Here is an 18,783-nt window from a genome sequence, read left to right on the forward strand (position 1 = left end):
TTTCTCCCTTGGAGTTGTTCCTTCTTCCAGCAGCTTGAACTATCTTTCCCTCTGATGCAGAACATTCTAGAACCCTTCTCATTCACCTTCTGCTGCTCTGTGATTGTGAGTCACTGGGGAGACAGAGCTGGCAGCCTAGCTCTATATAACTGTAACCCGAGGCTTTCCAGACCAGTCCCTGCTCCGGGAGAAGAAGGAAAGCTGTTCATAGAATCATAGAATCATAGAGTTGGAAGAGACCCCAAGGACCATCCAGTCTAACCCCTTGCCATGGAGGAATTCTCAACCAAAGCTTCTCCAACTGATGGCCATCCAGTCTCTGTTTAAATACCTCCAGAGAAGGAGACCCCACCACTCTCCAAGGGACTATGCTCCACTGTCAAACAGCCCTAACTATCAATGTTTAGGTGGAATTTCTTTTCCTGTCATTTGCATCCTTTGTTCCAGGTTATATTCTCTTGAGCAGCACAAAACAAGCTTGCTCCATCCTCAATATGACATCACTTCATTTCCTTCAGCTTCCTACCCAGAGCATCATAATCCCTTCTGATATTCTCAAGGCTGTGCCTTGCAGTATCATTGGTACCCACATGGACCAAAAGAAAGGAGTAGTGGTCAGTACTCTTAACAAGTCTTGTCAGCCTGATTGTCATATCAGGGATTTTTGTCCTAGGAAGACAACACACCTCCAGGGAGACAAGACAGCTGTGTAGGGAAGGGAGACAATACTTTGGAAGACAGGAGTTACAGTATTTAGGGAACAAGGTGAATAGGGCAGGGACACAACAATGGGAGAGGAAAAGCTATGCACAGGCAGCTAGGGGGGAGAAGCCATGGTCTTAAATGTCTGTACACTAATGCACAGAGCATGGGAAATAAACAAGATGGACTTGAATTCCTAGCACAAGAAAGCAAGTATGATATAATAGGCATTACTGAGTCTCATGATTGGAATGTAGTCACCTTTTAAAGTGAAATAGGCCAAACAGGAAAGAAGGAGTAGCAGCACTATATCTCAGGGATGTCTATACCTGTGAAGAGATCCAGGACTTAAATCCTGGAAGGCAGGTGGAGAGCATCTGGATAAAAATTGAAGGGGAGGGTGTAATGAATGAATTGGAACCCCAAAGAAAATGAGGGAGAGTGCAATGCATGATAAAATGGCGATTTGGCACACAAAACAGGGGAAAGGAAAGAATACAAATTTTGCATTAACAGAATGTAACAGGACTGGAACAAAACAAGGACAATCTGTTGATAAGGACTATGAGAACAGTCCTGATGAAAAACAAGAAAGAACAACATAGACTTGAATGTGAAAACATGGAAACAGATGTAATGTGTGTTGCAAAAACCAGAAAGGCAACCTGAAAGACTGAAAGATCCTACAAAAGGTTGTTGGAATTTCCTTAAAAGTGTGTCTCCGAATCAGCTGCAACGTAACACCCCTCGTTCCTTCGAGAGGCTTGGTCATCCTTTTCAAGAGGAGTTTGTGTGCGTGAATAAAGTATGCCTGTGTGAGTGTGTGTGTGTGTGCTCTTGGTACCAAAGCATGCTGTACATCTGTATATATGTATAAATGTTTAATAAATGTTACATGAATAGTGTATAAACCCAGATCTGGTTCCCCTGTGTTTCATTTGAAAAGCCCTGTAGTCTGGGGTGTCCAAACCTCTCCCTGGATCAATGAAAAGGACCTGAAGTCTCAGTTCATGACAAGGGAAAGAACAGGGATGTTATTGTCGGAGCCTAGAATTGGCAAATGTCATCTCAGAGCCATTGGCAATAATTTTTGAGAACTCCTGGAGAACAGGAGCGGTCCCAGCAGATTGAAGGAGAGCAAACGTTGTCCCCACCTTGAAAAAGGGGGAGAAAAGGGGATCCTAACAATTATCACCCAGTTAGTCTATTCTAGAGAAGAGTATTAAACAGAGAGTCTGTGAATGTTTAGAAACCCATGCCATAATCACAAACAGTCAACATGGGCTTCAGAGAAACAAGTCATAAAAGACAAATCATATATATATTGGTACACAAAGGGAATGCTGTAGATATAGCATCTCTTGATTTCAGTTAGGCCCCGGAAAGAGCTGCTGCGAACACGAGCCCCATTGGCTTTAATGGGGCTCAAGCATGTGCGGAATGTCCTTTACGTGGGGTGGGGTGGGGTGCGGAACGGAACGGATCCCCCGCATAAGGGAAAGGGCCACTGTAATTTATTATCAAATACTGTAATACCTGCCTTACATTTATAGTTTAATGTGCCAGCTTTGGACTTACACATCACTCATCCTAATACCTGGTAGCTAGGTGATGAATCCTGATTGGCTGCCTGCTGTGGCCAATCACAGAGGAGCATGAGGCCAAATCACAAAGAAGCATAATGGGAAGGGTTCCACAATATTCTGCATCATAGCAAAAGCAGTTGGAAGCTGCTGGAGGAAGCAACAACTCTATTAGGAAACCCAGGTAAGTTGTAGATAAGTTGGTTGACTTGCGATGATTTCCAAAGCTGGGCAGCCCTGAATGGGGAATGTTATCCAGATGAAGCTGCCTTATGCCCAGTCATGGTGTCAGTTAGGTAGCCAACTCCTCTGGCTGGCCACAGGTCCTCAAGAGGTTGGGCAGAGAAAGGGCTCCATGAGGCTTAGTGTTGGGGGTCCTTCAAATAGGAGAAGACAGGGAGTGAACCTGGCCAAATGCTTCAGGTGGCCAACACTGGGAAGAGGCAGCAAGATGTGGAGCAGTAGAGTGGAGCTGTGTGCTTTGGATCTTGCTTTGTGCCCTTTGGGTTAACCTTCTGCCTTTAGAGGATGCTGTTCCATCACCAAAGTTGGTCCAAGACCCAACTCTTCATAGACTGGGAGGAGGCACCACTTGGTTCTTCACCACAGCCTATGAAATAGCTTCAGTCAGCCACTGTCCTTCTGCTCCAGCTTCATCCTGCCCCCAACACATCCCCATAGAGTGAAACTACATTATGACATGTTTCTAGGGGGATTGGGTATGCAGGAGAAAGTTACACCACCAAGAAGGCTGGAATCTCTCCCTAAACTTTGCTTGCTCTTGAACTCACCACCCAGGCTAACCGGCTGAACACCTCGGGTGCATCTACACTGTAGAAACAATGCTGTTTAGCACCACTTTAAGTGCTCAAGTGCCATCCTATGGAATCCTGTGATTTATAGTTTTACAATGCCTCCTTTAGTTCTTCTTTAGTTCTGAGCAACCTCTCATCTATGAAGGACCTCTCATCTATGAAGGAAAGGTGCTCTTCAATTTGGCACAATGCAAAGCAAACGGACTTAAAGCTTTCAAGGCTTTGATCTGACAAAATTTTGTTTTTCTGGCCCTAAATTTTTGTTTGACAAAGAAAAGGACAAAGTCTAAGAGATCAAAAGACTATCAGACTTAATATGCTAAAAAGCAAATAATTCTAAATGGAAAAACCTGAACCAAAAGAAGTAAAGGCTTTTTTAAAAATAAAATTAATGAATATTTATTAAACAGTGTATGCACACACTTTCATTATTTGCGACTAATAACACATTTCATGGCCTTAAAATGGGAAAATATGAATGGAAAATAATACCCAGATTATCACACCTCCACTTCCCTTATCAAATATTTGCTGTAGGAAATGCTTTAATTCCATTTAACAATCTTCTCTGTTCTTTAGCTTCATGAACAGAGTACAGTATGAAACAATACTAAAAGTAAGGAGATAAAATGGCGCCGAAGAAACCTCCACCAGGCAAGGAAGGTAAACCTCCACCAGGACCAGGCAAGGAAGGTAAGTGACTTCTGCTATGACTTTCTCTTTTCAGGAATGCAAGCACACAATGGCACTTTGCCTGCTCTTTAGATTGGAACATTTCTGACTGCTATTAGACATAATTTGGCAATGCGCAAGAAAGGTCTTTCCATGTCCTGTTTGTAGGACAGACAGCACAGGTCACAGAAAGAAGGTCCTTTCCCCCCTCATTCTAATGAAAAACGTTACCAAAAGACAAGGGACCAGACACATAGACCGCCTCCTCCCAGTCTATGTGTTGTGTAAATTGCGGTGGATTTTTGTGCCTTCGTATCAGGGGTTAATTGTCTTCACTTTCCTGTGCAAATCCACCTCAGTTCATCCTTCCTCTGTCAAAAATGTGCAACAGATGGATGGCCATGTGTGTGATAATGCACATTTCTGCAGATTTCTGTGGATACTCCATTAAACTGCAAAGCCTTTTTCTGTGGAGGTGAAGGAGTGATCTGCCACCTCTCCCTCACAAAAAAATCCAAATCATGGTAGGCCCCCTTTTTGAAGATGGGGACAACGTTTGCCCTCCTCCATTCTGCTGGGATTTCTCCTCTTCTCCAAGAGTTCTCAAAGATTATTGCCAATGGCTCCGATATTATATTTGCCATTTCTTTTAGTACCCTTGGATGTAGTTCATCTGGTCCTGGAGACTTATATTCGTTTAGATTAACAAGGTATTCCTCTACTATCTCTTTACTTATTCTGTGCTGAAATTCCCCTATTCTGTCCTCTGCTCCATTATCCTCAGGTTGAGCCTCCCTTTTCCTTTTCTGAGAAGACGGAGGCAAAGAAGGTCTTGAGTAATTCTGCCTTTTCTCTGTTAGCATTTTGCCATCTTCTCCACGCAGTGGCCCTACCGTTTCCTTCTTCTTCCTTTTGCTGCGGACATATCCAAAAACGCATTTTGTGTTGTTCTTAACCTCTCTAGTAAGCCTGAGTTCATTCTGGGCTTCGGCTTTTCTGACTTGACCCCCTACATGTGCTCATGTGTGTATTAATGTTTACTGTTTTTTAAATTTACTTTAGTACTGATGGGAAACATATTCTATTATTTTATCAGATCCGAAGAAGCCGCCCGAAGACGCAAAGGACAAAACACAATGTACGGAAGCAGTATGCACACACGCAAGTGGCCCATTGAAGTTATTGTAAAGGGAAGTTGACAAAGGGACTGAAAAGGAACATGATCAATGGAGGAGATGGGAGTGAGGGAGAAGCCGCAATACTTTTAGCTGAGGAGATTCAGTTTTGTAGCTTTGCAAGTCCTTTGCAAAGCCCAGCAGAGGAGCCAAGTCCTAGGGCTAAAACCTTCAAACAGCTGGTGTCTCTGATATCAAGTGGTGTGTTATTGTTGTTTGAGCGTCACTGATCTCAAACTGGGATGACTTCAGTTTTTGCTGCGCCTTCAAGTCATTTCTGACTTTTGGCTCCACTGTCATGGAGTTTTGTTGGCAATATTTGTTCAGGCGGGGTTTGCTACTGCCTTCCTCTGAGGCTGAGAGAGGACAACTTGCCCAAAGTCATCCCATTGGGTTTCCAGGCCTCAGTAGGGATTTGAACCCTCGTCTCCTGGAGTCCAAGTCCATTACTCACTCAAAGCACTAAACCACAGTGTAGAATAGACCCACGACTCTGCAGTGTAGATACAAGACTCTTGAAGAGGATGCAAAGGGAAGTAACATTTCCTGCCCACTTGGAGGGGTGAGATGATAAAATAAAAGGTTTTACATCACTACTAGTAAGGTCAGCAAGATCACTGGAAACACATTCCTTCATTTTTTTCATTATGAAAAATATATGAATGTACAGTACTATGCAGAAAAATAGAAGTGCTGGACCAGGCTGAGAGGTCTCAGTCAGCATTCTGAGCAAATAGCCAATCACAAACTTATAGGCATAGCCATTCTTTCATAGAATCGTAGCATCATAGAGTTGGAGGAGACCTGAAGGGCCACGCAGTCCAACCCCATTCCGACATGCAGGAACACACAACCCAAGCAACCCCAACAAATGGCCCTCCAGCCTCTGTTTAATCTCTCTCCCTGTAGCTTTCATCTGTTGTTCCATGTCCTAGTCTCTGGAGCAGCAGATATGAGATCCCTTCAAATATTTAAACAGGGCTATCATGTCCCCTCTTAACTTTCTCTGCTCCATGCTGAACACCCCCAGCTCCCAAATGCCCTTTACAGACCGGCCTGAAAGGCTGGCATGGGGGCAGAGTCAGGGCATAGCATCCTGACAACACAGGCCTGACTCTGCCCCCCAGGGTGCCCTGATGCCATGCGCCACTCCACATGGTGTGTAGCATCATGGTGCAACTCCAGCGCTGTGTCCAGATGATGAAGCACCAAAGTAGTGCCATATGGCCACAACATCGTGGCTATGGTGCCCTTTCGAGGGTGCAAAATGGAGCCGCTTTTTTCGGCTCCTTTTGAACTGGGGGCATGGTGTGAAGTTGCCAGCCCCGATCTGACCAGGAAAGGGGTGGCATCCCTCTGCCCCTTAGCAGTTGTCTGTCAAGCCCCTAAATCTCTCCTCATAGGGGTTTGTGGTTTCCACACCTTTCACCATTTTGGTTGCCCTCCTCTGAACACGCCCCAGCTTCTCAACCTCCTTCTTAAATTGAGGTGCCTAGAACTGGATGCAGTATTCCAGATGAGGCCTGACCAAAACAGAATAGAGTGGTACTATGACTTCCCTTGGCACTATACATCTTTTGATGCTGCCTAGAATTGCATTGCCTTTTAAAGCTGCTGCATCACACTGTTGACTCATATTCAACTTGCTGTGTACTTCTGTTGTTCAAACAACAACAAACTTCCCATCCAGCAAGTGATGGTGGGAGAACCAGCATGACGTAGTAGCTTGGACATGCTCCAGCTTGCCCACATGAGAACCAGCATGATGTAGTGTTTTAAAGGTAGGACTGCGACTCTGGAGATCAGGGGTCGCTTCCCCACTCAGCCATGGAAACCCGCTGGGTGACTCAGGCAAGCCACATGCTCTTGGCCTTAGAAATCCCTGTGATAGGTTTGCCTTAGGGTCACCATAAGTCAGAAAGGACTTGAAGGTACACAACAACAACCACCAATTGGTGGTGGAGGCAAGAGAGTTTTCCAGGATCCACAAGACCAGGTTAGGGATTGCATGTAACTCAAGATCTGTGTAGAGTTCATCTTACAGTACTGTATAGACATGATTTTTCCTATGATAATTATGAGATTTTATTTCCTGATCATTCATACAATTTTCTTTCTTTTTGTCCCAAAGTTGACAAACTAAAAGAATTCCTTAATAGCCCCAAGGCATTATATATGGCTGTCATGACTGATGTTATCATTTTTGCCATTGCAATCACGTTCATTGTTTATGGTAAGTTTCTTTTTTTTATTAGTTTCCATATATACAGTGTATATATATATATATATATATATATATATATATATATATATATATAATCTTATGTATATATCTTTTAAAACAAGCTTTTAAAAAGGAATAACAACAAAAATGGTTTCCACAGCCTTGCTAAAAGTAAACAAAGATGAAAACAGTCTTGATGGTCCAAAACAAATATAATATAATCCCGAATGACCTCACTTTAATTGCCCTGGCAGAGTGCTAGGGAATTCTGGGAATTGTCTTTTATTGTAGCACCAGAGCTCTCTGACAGAGAAGGCTCAATGTCTCACAAAATGACAGTTCCCAGAATTCCCAAGCATTGAGCCACGGCAGTTAAAGCAGCCTCAAACAGGATTATTTCTGCAGTGTATTTTGGACCAATGTCCCTAGATAGGAAGAATCATTGCCAGTCAAGGTGTAGCCACACTGTAGAATTAAAGCAGTTTGACCCCGCTTTAACGGCCATGACTCCATCCTGCGGATTCCTGGGATTTGCAGTTTGGTTAGATATTCAGCCAGGTCTCTCTGAGAGTTCTGGTGCCTCACCAACTACAAATTCCAGGATCCCACAGGACAGAGTCATAGCAGTTAAAGTGGGGACAAACTGCTTTAATTCTGCAATGAGGCTGCATCCCAAATTGCTGTTACAGAACTTTTCAGCAATGAAAACTCCAGAATTACCTTGGCTGACTTTAGTTCAGTGTGAAAAATATTGTTGTTGTTGTTGCTGCTGTTGCTGCTGCTGCTGTTGTTTAAAAGAGAAGGAATTATTCCAGCCCCACTCTCCCCTTCTGCATCCCATTGATTTTAAGGGCAAGATTGAAGCTGTGATTAAATTTCTCCCACTGACATCCATGTAGTGTTGCACTGAAATATCTGATCAGATGTACATAGGATGGCATGGGGCAGGGAGAGGGGGCTGGGCACGATCCCTACCTGCTGCATGCTGTTCTACTCATGTGTAGAGTGGCATGTAGCAGGGAGGGAGCGTGCCCAGCTTCCCCCCCCAAACACATCGCATGCCCTTCTACTTATGTGTAAAGCAGTATGCAATAGACGGGGAGCGTACCCAATACACACCCTCCACTGCATGCCATTCTACTCACATGTAGAGCAGCGAGTGGCAAGGAGAGAGCATGCATTGCACCCCTGCTGTGCAGCGTTTTACTCACATGTAGAGCAGCACATGTCAGGGGGTGATGGGCACATTCTCATGCTGCCATATACCATGCCAAGGTTGGTGGGCGACAGGTGTCACCTCTCTTCTGGGGTTGTCACTCAGTACAGTCTGCACCCCCCGCACCACACTACAGACACCACTCCTCTTTTCATCCTCTATAGATCAAATAATTTTTTATTCCTCCTAAATGCTGTTCATGGATTTACTTCTTCTAATTTTATCATCAACCAGGTATCAGTACAGTGGGCCCTCCACATTCATTGAGGCTGGGGTCTGGGGTGCAGCCGGGTTGCTCTCGCCCGGCTGCCAGCTGTGCGATGACATCAGATTGTGGCTTTTAAATCCTGAATCTCTTTTGGGTCTTTTTGTCCATCTGACAATCTCCTAAAACACCCTCCTGCCTGAGCAGGTTTGACACATTCATATCACTCTTAATGGCTCTTAATGACTGTTCTGAACTCTTCAATCTGCTTGCATAAGATAACAAATCTTACCTTTTGCAATTAGCTATGGATGAATGGCAGAAAACAGCCACTTTACGTCATGGGATGAAGATTCTTAAAGCTTATATGATCACAAGAGATAAAAGCTACGAGACTAGAGAAGGTGAGTAATAAGGTACCATCTTTTCAACCATCCCTGCCTCTTGCTCCAGCTGGGGTCTGTCCTGCCAGGCTGAATGTATTTCCAGACTCATAGCTCAGCTTAGAAAAACACTCCTGGAAATAGCTGCAATAAAGTGGAGCAGAAGTGAGTGGAGAAAGGATTAAACCTTCATCTGTCGTTCATTCAGTCCCCTGTAAACAGTCCCTGTTACTTATCTTAGGCTGCATTTGCTAACAGACTGAAGGAGCAGAAAAGTGCAGAAAATAATAAGAGTGTTTATAAACCCTTCCAAATGAGGACAGTCTGAAAAACAGATCAGCCATGTGTCCCCTTCTGAGGACAGTCTTCTGTTTGAAAAGCCATCATAGGTGTGTTCTCTGTTTGAACGTGTTTTCTATTTTGAAGAGTTTTCCAAATCCAGTTTAAAGATGAAAAGCCATGAGAAAGAGAGAGCACCGCTGAAGGTGTTCATAAACATATTTTAGTGCATGGATAGCAGACAGAAGAAGTGCCCAGGTCCCCTGGTTATTCTTCTCCGCTAGGCATGGAAAGACTGTTTGTAATTAATCATTCTCAGGTTGCACTTTCTTTTCTGACAGTCAGAAAATGCTATCAGAAAACATAATAGACAGTGAGAATTTTGCACAATTTTCTCCTGGTTTTCAAACTTTTGGAATCATTGCAGAAGAATTATTCTGCAGAGCAAAAGATTCCTCCCCCCCCCCCACACACAAAACTGTTTTCAGTGCACCAAAATCACTGCTTCTTGCACAAGATGCTTGTACAGAATGCAGATTTGTGTGTGTGTGTAAAAACAACAAACACACACACACAATGTAGCATGTTTTTCGCCACAGCATAATTCCTCTGCAACACTTTGGGATCACTGAATTGTGGGACAATGCTGCAAAGGGATGCTTATTTTCTACTATTTTGAGGAGAATGCTCCCATGATTATTTGGGCTCTCATGCAAGGACAAATAGTTGAAGAGGCCTATTCCCCACTATTGTGTGACGCCTGCTTTTAAAATGGAAATTATAGTAATTACTTTTGCCTCTGCTGCTACATTATATATAACTATGTATTAACTAGCACAGGATGTTTATTCCAAGCCCGTGTCCTCTTTGCTTAGCTTTGTATGTGAGATATGCCTTCACTTTTAGTGCTAGGTTTTATCCATGGCAGAATTCCTGCCATTGCACCCCACCCCGCCCCTTCTTCTCTTTTGTGAGGGTCACACTGTCTCAGCCTCAGAGGCAGGGCATGGCCAACTCTCTCTCTGCACCTCTCTCATGGTGATGCTAAGGCAAACCTATCATTCATCATCATCATCATTGGAAAGGAGAGTGCAGAATATCCATGAATGAGAGAGTGTGATGTATCCAAGAAGATGACCCTTGGGAATCCCTTCCAATGCTACTTCGTCTCTCCTGTGAGAGTTTGAATGGCAGAGCATGATGAGAAAGGGGAGAAGGTCTGAAAGTATCCACCACCACCACCTACACACAAAATGCTCCCTCCTTTTGTTCTGTTTTGTTTTTCAAAGCAAAGCTGTGGGCAAAAATTGGGGGGGGGGGCATCACCCTAACAAAGGCAATAGCCTCTGGTAAAACCCAGTATGAATGGTAACTTTGCTTACGCAAAATACGCAAATTCTGGCCATTGAATTGTCAGCGGAAAGGTCCTGTCCCTTCACTTCATTTGGAAATGATTAAAAATCAAAATTCTTACTCATCCATTGGGAAGTGCTCAGAATTTCTTCTCTTTAAAATGCTTTTGAAATCTTTAAATAACAGATATTTCTACTGTTTTTCGAATTTTGATGAATATTCTTTACATCACTAGTTCTAACTCATGTTGTCAGCCCCGACTGACCTCCTCCCATCCCACACCATACAGAATCCTCAGTCATATTTCTTGTACTAATGCTACTCACAAACAGCGATTCCTGCACTTCACAGAACGTAATGGCAATAATTGTGACATAAACGACTTGTTGCTGTTTGCCTTCAAGTCGTTTCCAACTTATGACAACCCTAAGCTGAACTTGTCATGGTGTTTTCTTGGCAAGTTTCTTCAGTTCCTCTGAGGCTGAGAGATTGTGACATGCCCAAGGTCACCTAGTAGGTTTCCATGGCTGAGCCAGGATTTGAACCCTGTCTTCCAGATTCCTAGTCCAGTGCTCAAACCACGACATACACCACACTGGCACACTGACATCAACAACTAACAAAAAGAACATTATACTTTAAATTAGAAGATCGCATGCACAGCCTCAATGTATTTAGATGTACAGTGGGCCCTTGGTATCCACTAGAGTTTGGTTCCTGGGCTCCTCATGGATAGCAAAATCCAAGTCCCAAGATATACAGTGGCATAGTAAAATGGTGTTCCTTATATAAAGTAGCAAAATCAAGGTTTGTTTGGGGGGAATTATATTATTTTTGGACTATTTTCAAGCCAGGGGTGCTTAAATCTGTGCATAAAGAATCCAAGGGACGCATAGTTTCATGTGGTTAAAGTAAAAAAATGGATAAGGTGTTAAATTGAATTTTAAAAACCCCTGGGGCCTTCCTCTCCTCCTACTGAGCTTCAGCCCACTCACACCATTTCTTCCACTGAGCACCAGCATTTTCAAGGGACACAGGTGAATGCCACAGCCTGTTTCTGCCCAAAGGTTTGGGGAGCAGTGCTGTCGCCCCTCCTTAGTGTGACACCTGGTATGGTCATACCTCCCACACCCTCCTAGTGATGCCTCTGCTCCAAGATCTCTTAAACACTATTAAAGCTAAGGAGCCCTAGGCCAGATGCAATCTGGCAACCTTACAGAATCACGTGGAGAAGGGCAAAATGCAAGGCAAGGGCTGGATCATGTTTCCCTGCCCTGCTGAACATGAGGAAGGCGGACGGCACGACCCTTGGACTGAATCAGGCAGAATAGGAAATATGGGGTTTATGGGGCTGTGACAGAACTAGGCCACTCATTTGAAAACATTTGGTAAAAATGGTGTATCAGGGCTGAGCTGGTGTGCGGAGGAGAAGGTATGAGTTGCCAATCATCCATTGTGTAACAGATGATTTGTTTGAACTCTAAAGATGAACACAAGCATTCAGTAGATTCAGAAAAGCTTGATACAACCCTTTATTTTTCCCAGCCTCACCATTAGAATAGCATAACCCATCATCCCGCATGTTCACACATAGGTACAAACACAGCGATAAACATGGCAAAAATTAAGAGCATAGCAGGAGCATGTCTGGACTATGATCCTGTTGCTTCATCTTTGTCTCTTCTTCTTTCCTGAGTGTGCAGGATTTTAAAAAATGTCATTCAGTGTTTTTAAAAGTTTTTAAAATGGGACAGGGAGACAGTTGGGCATAAATGGAGGTTTGTACAGGCGCTGTATTAGGGCCCCCACTGCTAAAATAATAGAGATGGTTGGGATATGTTTATTGTTAATGCAATGAGCAGCTCTACATCCCATTAACTTAAATTATGGCAAATCTTTTAGATGTCGAAATCATTTTGGAAGCTGACATGATTGCAAAAGAACTGGCAATGTGGGCCGCAAAGCTCAATGAACTCGAAACTGAACTGGGTAAGTTAGGGAGACTGGGATGCCCAGGAATGTAAATGGAGAGGGAGTCTTTGCCGTAACACAACACTCGCTGAAAGTCCCCACAAATCTTCCTCATTCCTTCCTGATACCAATAGCAAGTATATTTCTATGCACTTAAGGACTCCCTAAGTGGTTTACAATGTGTGTAAGTTGTGAAGAATGCTCCGTCCAGTTTCTCAAACAGATAGATACATTTATTCAAAAGACCGTATCTTCGGAAGCTGGAGCTTCAGAAACTCACACACAAAGTCGTCCTTTCCAAACAACTCCCACCACTCCCAAGATCACATAATGATTAAGGACCACAACACAGACACAGGTGAATGAAGAGAGAGGATGAAAGACTTAAAGAAACCTACACAACAATATCACATCCCTCTTCTTTCAGAAAAGAAGAATTACCATTACAATATTAGATAATAAATCATAAGAATTATACTTAGTAATAAAATTGCCAATCTTCACCAACATCATAAAAAAAGAAATTTCACTCATGTGTCCTATCTCTCAGGTAAGAATACCTTTCTCCCATAGGATGTTACATGTATGAGGGACCTTTCTTATCTGGGAAACACTTGTACCTTACAATTATCTTGTCACCTGGTAAACACTGACTCACTTCCCCGTGCTACTCGGCCAACCCTTCCCCGGCGTCGCCATTTCGCCTATTGCGTCTATACTTATGTCCATCCTCAGTCGCAACCCAATAGTTCGGGCTGCCTACACTTTCTACGACAGTTGCAGCGACCACCCTCCTTCTCTTCACAACCCATACATGATCTCCTTCTTGCAGGGCTAAGGGACTTTGCAATTTGATCATAATAATATTTCTGTTTCTCCTGAGCTCTTTGAGACAATCTCCTACACCACTAGGGACTTCTGGAGAGATAACCCATCCTTAGTTACTGGGGTTTAGTCCTTACTCCTGTTCATCAGCTTGTGCTGGTGAAAACCTTCCAGTCACAGGAGTGTTTCGTATTCTAATAGTGCCAATCTGGTCTCTTTGAGTCTTCTGCCTCTAATCAGTTGTTTAATAGACTGTATCGTTCTTCTGCCATTCCACGACTGGGGTATCCTGGACTACTAAAACACTGCTGAAAACCCCATCCCGAGCAAACTGTGAAATCACGGCTAGCGACAGCCCTTATCACTCATTACGATTTTAGGAATGCCATGTCATGCAAATAAGCTTTTAATCTTGATATTACTGTCCGTGCTGTCTTATCTGGAATGCTTACAACTCTGGAATTTTGAATAATAATCCACCACCAGAAAAATGCCACACGATTATGCTCAAAATATCCATACCACTTTTTCCAAGGTAGCTCATGTCTCATGAGTTAAGTGGTCTTTTTGATTCCTTGATGCATATATGCACAAACAGAACAATTCCCAATATTACTTCAAATCCTTGCCCATACCAGGCCAATAACTAAGGCCTTTTGCTCTTGCTTTAGTCCTCTGAATACCTTGATGGGATTCATGGCAACTGAGATAGCATTTCTTGCCTTGGGCAAATGGAATAACAACCCTTCTCCTTCATAGAGAATACCCTCTTCATATCGGAGGGAATCTCTCACTGACCAGAATGGCTTCGCTTGAGGGTACCTCTCTGTACAATTGTGGCCACCCTGTGTTGTAAGTGGCCACTACTGAAGCTGTTCATCCTTTGCCGTTGCCTCCTTTATAGCTGCAACCCCTGCTGGATGCATTGCTATCGTATCAACTCATGTATCACTCTTTCCCCCTCTACTTGTTGTTCATCATTGCAGGAGGAGATCTACGGTAGCCCTGGACAATGTGTCAGCTAAATACATACTTCCTGGAGTATACACTACGTTAAGTTGGTACCTTTGAAGTTGTAATAAATACGCTGTAAACGAGCAGGAGCACCACCATTGGCTTTTTGAAAAATACTTCTAGTGGTTTATGGTCCGACTGAACTATACTTCCTTACCAAAGACATATTGATGGAATTTCTTCATTGCATACAACACAGCTAAACAATTCCTTTTATTTGAGCATATTTGTTCTGCCTGACTAAGAGATCTGGATGCAAAAATACTGGCTTATCATCTTGCATCAAACAAGCACCTATCCATTTTTTGACGCATCTGCTTGAACAATTACTGGCTTTTCAACATCAAAATACTGAAGCACTGTGCCTGACATAGTTGTTGTTTGACCCTTTCAAATGCAGCCTGTTGTTCAGGCATCCACTGAACATTACATTCTTCAGTAATGCCCTTAAAGGTGCTGTAAGCTCTGACTCTTGGGAATAAATTTTGCCAATATTGACCATCCCTAAAAATCTAAGAACACCTGTCTATCTCTGCGGAGGGGCATTCTCGAATTGCTTTTATCTTTTCATCATCAGCCTTAACCCTTCAGCTGTCACTATATGTCCCCATGATTTCACAGAATCAATTTAAACTGAATCTTTTCCTTGTTGAACCTGATGTTTTTGGCCCTGCTGTCTCCATTACCTGCTGTAAATCTGATCCTGTTCCTCAGAAGTTTTTCCTGCTATTATCATATCATCAGCAATCATATACACTCCTTTTATATGCCCAAAGTTTCTTCCTTCTTTTGCTGGATACCTCGCTAGAAGACTTAAGCCCAAATGGCAGACGATTAAAACAATATCTTCCCCATGGTGTATTGAATGTACACAAACGGGCTGAGGCTTCATCTAACTTCACCTGCCAATAACCATCTTTTTCATATGATGGAAAAAATCTCATTCCTGCTACTAGCTAATACCTCCTCTATTGTAGGAATGGTATAATGTGCCTACCAACTGCTTTTTTAAATCACGAGGATCAAGGCATATACGTAAACCATTTTTTTTTCGTCCACAACAAACTGTTGACCCAGTCTGTGGACCTTCAAACTCTAGACACCACTCCTGTGCTTTGCATTGACTTAGAGCCTCCTTTAACCTATCCAAGATTGCCATAGGTATCTTTCTCCAGCATGTATCACAGGAGGGACAGTTTGATCCATGTGTATGATGAGGACCTTCAATTCCCCAAGTCCATCCAAAAACATCTGAATATGCTGTAATTAATTGTTCACTGAGTAAAATTGACCGGGCCTATATCCTCAACCGACGCACTAAATTTAGTTTCACACGCCACCCTGCCCAACAATGGAAGTGTTGGACTTAATGTTACATAAAAAACAAAAATTGGCTTTCCATTTTTAGTGCGCCCTTCCAGGACAATCGTACCAAGAGGCTTTATCTGAGCCCACCATAAGCTACAAGGACTACTTCACTTTTAACTAATTGTTTTTTCCTGGCAGAGCATTTAGTATTTTTGATGGCAAAATTTGCCTCAGCCCCCGTATCTAGTTTAAACTTACTGCAAAACCCTTTCAAGGTTACATCTGCCTCCATCCTGGGGTTTGATTTTCCAGCACAGGTCAGAAATATCCTGGATGAAGTCCTATAAATAGTTTGTATGTCCCAATTATTAACTTGATGTCCTTCTTGTCTTCCACTCTTTTGTCCTCATAGCCTACACCAGCTTAGCAAATGATTTTTCTTCCCCACATAGACTAGTTTCCCAAATGCAGGACACTTGTATGGTCTATGTTCAGTTCACATCTTCCGCAGAATTACATCCAACAGGAGCCTGTTCTTATCAGAGGCAAACTTTTTATGTCCAAGAGTTGAACTGGTTTTCTTCAAATCTTGATGTGTTCCACAACACTCCTGTTGTTGTTGCCAGAACTACCTGTCTGCAACCGAGCTGTGTCACTCAGCCCAACGGCACAATTCCAATGCTTCTCTAATGTAAGGTCAGATGCTTTAAAAGGCTTTCCTTCATCTGCGCTGGTGCACTGAAACCAATTTGTCTCTTATCATCTCATTGTCACAGAACCAAAATCACAGTTTTTGGCTTTGCCTGTATGTCTGTGACAAAATCAAACAGAATCTTCGCTTTTCCATGAGCAACTCCAAACAAATAACGCTCAATATAACATTTTTGTCGAGGAGTGAATAGTCTCTAAACTTCTTAAGTACTTCATCACATCTTTTGGTTCCTATCAGAAAAAACAAACGTATTATAGACTTCAACAGCATCCTGGCCAACACAACTCAGGGTATAGCTATTTGTCTTGCCCTTGATATTATCTGCTCCAACTGCGTAAGATAATTTTGAAAGGCTTGTTCCCACTGCTTCCAACTCACCGCAATTACCCTGCAAACCAGGGGAGGTGGAGGTCGAATAAAGTCCATACTTCTGACACCCATGTATGTTGTGAAGAATGCTCCGTCCAGTTTCTCAAACAGATAGATACATTTTATTCAAAAGACAGTATCTTCTGGAATGCTGGAGCTTCAGAATACTCACACACAAAGTCAGTCTCTTTCCAAACAACCCCCCCACTCCCAAGATCACCTAATGATTTATAGGAACACAAATAACCAGAAACAGGTGAATGAAGAGAGAGGATGAAAGACTTCAAGAAACATACAACCATATATCCACCCCCTTTTAATATAGAAATTCAGGACAGAATTTGTCTTCCAGGAAAACCCCCCACCCCACCCCAAGGTTACCTTAAGAACGGAAAAAGTTGCCTGTGTTTTCAGTTTCATAGATGGAGCGTATTCTTATGGCAGGTCACCTGAAACAGTTGATAATGAAATACAGAGAACTTTGAGTGACTGGCAATTGTAGGAGTTTTGTCTTGCTGTGAATAGCTCGCTTCCATTTTATATTGATCTTCTTTATGCTGTATTTATTTTAAGTCCCAGTTTACAGGCAATGTGAGGTAAATGATGATGTGATGATGATGATGATGATGTGATATGAGTGATGTGATGATGGGTAGGTTTAGGAAACTTCATGCAGATTACAGTCACTATCCAATACTATCCCTTTCATAAAACCAGCAAGTCAGTCAGTTTATCTTCGCCTACCTGTGTTTCTCCCTTGGAGTTGTTCTTCCTCCAGCAGCTTGAACTATCTTTCCCTCTGATGCAGAACATTCTAGAAAACCCTTCTCATTCACCTTCTGCTGCTCTGTGATTTGAGTCACCTGGGGAGACAGAGCTGGCAGCCAGCCTAGCCATATAACGTACCCGAGGCTTTCCCGAACAGTCCCTGCTCCGGAGAGAAGGAAAGCTGCATAGAATCATAGAATCATAGAGTTGGGAGACCCCAAGGACCATCCAGTCTAACCCCTTGCCCATGGGAATTCTCAACCAAAGCTTCCCCGACTGATGGCCATCCCTCTCTGTTTAAATACCTCCAGAGAAGGAGCCCCCACCCACTCTCCAAGGGACTATGCTCCCACTGTCAAACAGCCCATAACATCAAGTTTAGGTGGATTTCTTTTCCTGTCATTTCAATCCTTTGTTCCAGGTTATCTCTTGAGCAGCACAAAACAAGCTTGCTCATCCTCAATATGACATCACTTCATTTCCTTCAGCTTCCTACCCAGAGCATCATAATCCCTTCTGATATTCTCAAGGCTGTGCCTTGCATATCATTGGTACCACATGGACCAAAAGAAAGAGTAGTGGTCATACTCTTAACAAGTCTTGTCAGCCGATGTCATATCAGGGATTTTTGTCCTAGGAAGACAACACACCTCCAGGGAGACAAAGACAGCTGTGTAGGGAAGGAGACAATACTTTGGAAGAAGAGTACAGTATTTAGGGAACAAGGTGAATAGGGCAGGGACACAAACAATGGAGAGGAAAACAGCACAGGCAGCTAGGGGGGAGAAGCCATGGTCTAAATGTCTGACACTAATGCACAGAGCCATGGGAATAAACAAGATGGACTTGAACTCCTAGCACAAGAAAGCAAGTACGATATAATAGGCATACACTGAAACCTGGTGGATGAGTCCTCATGATTGGATGTAGTCACCTTTTAAAGGCCCAAAACAGGAAAGGAGGAGTAGCAGCACTATATCTCAGGGATGTCTATACCTGTGAAGAGATCCCGGACTTAAATCCTGGAAAGCAGGTGGAGAGCATCTGGATAAAAATGAGGGGAGGGTGCTAATGAATGAATGGAACACCAAAGAAAACTGAGGGAGAGTGCAATGCCTGGGAGGAACTTACTGCAGCCTCTAAAATCTAGGCTTGCGTGACCTCCCGCAAGGCGTTCTCTGCTGTCGCCCCAAACTCTGGAACGACCTG

General features: G+C 43.2%; 1 protein-coding gene across 2 annotated transcripts in view; it reads right to left on the bottom strand.

Annotated features, from left to right (window-relative positions):
• Positions 1 to 17,582, bottom strand: part of LOC121931589 (C-type lectin domain family 4 member F-like) — a 48,272-nt gene extending 30,690 nt beyond the window's left edge. The window contains exon 1 of one of the 2 annotated variants that reach the window (XM_042469512.1): positions 17,551 to 17,582. The gene's annotated coding sequence lies outside the window, so the exon portion shown is untranslated. Of the gene's footprint in view, positions 1 to 8,884; positions 9,015 to 17,550 lie in introns of those variants that run through there. The other variant, XM_042469513.1, reaches the window with a different exon arrangement.
• Positions 17,583 to 18,783: the final 1,201 nt, after the last annotated feature.

This window comes from Sceloporus undulatus, chromosome 5 (assembly GCF_019175285.1).
Source record: "Sceloporus undulatus isolate JIND9_A2432 ecotype Alabama chromosome 5, SceUnd_v1.1, whole genome shotgun sequence".
NCBI lineage: Eukaryota > Metazoa > Chordata > Lepidosauria > Squamata > Phrynosomatidae > Sceloporus > Sceloporus undulatus.